General features: G+C 33.8%; 1 protein-coding gene across 1 annotated transcript in view; it reads right to left on the minus strand.

Annotated features, from left to right (window-relative positions):
* MED13 (mediator complex subunit 13) overlaps positions 1 to 1619 on the minus strand; it is a 150389-nt gene that overhangs the window by 129143 nt on the left and 19627 nt on the right. The window lies entirely within an intron of this gene.

The following is a 1619-nucleotide window of genomic DNA, read 5'->3' on the forward strand; positions in this document are numbered from 1 at the left end:
GCCATATATTCTATTAAATTACCTGAAAAGTATTTTTCCACCTTATAAAATTCAATGACATCATGAACATACTGAATTGGTTCCTGTATTAATGAAAAGGACGCTTGTTTGCATAACCTGGAAAATATTGAACGCACTCTATACCTATGATGCCAATTTCTAAGGTGGCTCACTTGTTACTTTGTCCTAATTCCCCCAATCACTCAACCTGCCAAAAAAATTAGCCAGTTAATAACTGAAGTCAAAACATTTCATGTCCATCAGCATTCTAATCCATGACTCCACTGTAACACTAAGTGATGAATAAAAAGGAAGCTGTTGGCACAGAGCCTAACAAGCAGTGCACTATCAGCCACCTTAGGTCTCATTTCAACCAAATTATTCCCATGATTATTATTCAGTATAAGATCCTTTACTTGGGGGAGAAATTTAAAAATTTAAAGACTTAAATTGTAAATGGCACTTCTGTCATATAAAATTATAGCTATCTTCACTAACTATACAGCTTCAATTTTGCCAGCAAATCTATTAATCACTTCAAGTTAATTTACCAAAAAAACATTAACACAGTCATTTTGAGATAAGTCTGGATGTAGGTCAGAAAAAATTTTTTTCATACTCTATCCATTTCATATCTGTCACAAAGCATTCAATAAATCGTGCTACAAATAATGATACTGCTTCAGCATTTTAACTTTCATTACAAGATTTTAAATTGCTTAGTCTAAATATAATTAACTCTCTTTCTATAGACTATATACCTTTATAAACATTTTATAAATATGGGTTATCTGTGTTCAATGTTTAAGTAAAAATAAAAGACAAACCTTTCTCAATTCAACACCAAACATGCATACGCTATACCCACAGAAAAATAGACACAATATGAGCTTTCGAATAAAAGCAAAGGCATGTATTAAGAATTACACATGGTTTATATGCACAACTTATACAACAAATGGGTAGAACAAACAGTAATTAAAAAGCATGACAGTAGACTTCAACTGCACTAGAAATTCTGTGCTACTGCAAAGATTAAAGTTGATTTTATGTTTTTTTCCTAAATGATAGTCAAGTCTTTCAAAGCAACTAATTTTATTTTATTTTATTTTATTTCATTTTAAATAAGCTTTAGGCTGGGCGCAGTTGCTCACGCCTGTAATCCCAGCACTTTGGGAGGCTGAGGTGGGCGGATCACCTGAGGTCAGGAGTTCAAGACCAGCCTTGCCAACATGGTGAAACCCCACCTCTACTAAAAATACAAAAATTAGCCAGGCGTCATAGGGCAGCCCTGTAATCCCAGCTACCTGGGAGGCTGAGGTGGGAGAATCACCTGAGAGGGAGAGGTTACAGTGAGCCAAGATCGTGCCACTGCACTCCAGCCTGGGACAGAGTGAGATTCAGTCTCAAAAACAAAAAAGGTAAGCTTAGGGGAAAAAAAGTGGAATAAGCTTTAGAAAATGACAATATATCAGAATTTGAATAGAAGAATTTTTTAAGTCTAATATTAATCATAAATATTAAATATGAAAAATTGACATTCTATTATATCAAAGACACCATTATCTACTGTCATTTAAAACCAAAGCATTTATGGGTTTCACTTATTTATTTTTGAG

Source organism: Mandrillus leucophaeus, unplaced genomic scaffold (assembly GCF_000951045.1).
Source record: "Mandrillus leucophaeus isolate KB7577 unplaced genomic scaffold, Mleu.le_1.0 Scaffold20, whole genome shotgun sequence".
In the NCBI taxonomy this organism is placed as follows: domain Eukaryota; kingdom Metazoa; phylum Chordata; class Mammalia; order Primates; family Cercopithecidae; genus Mandrillus; species Mandrillus leucophaeus.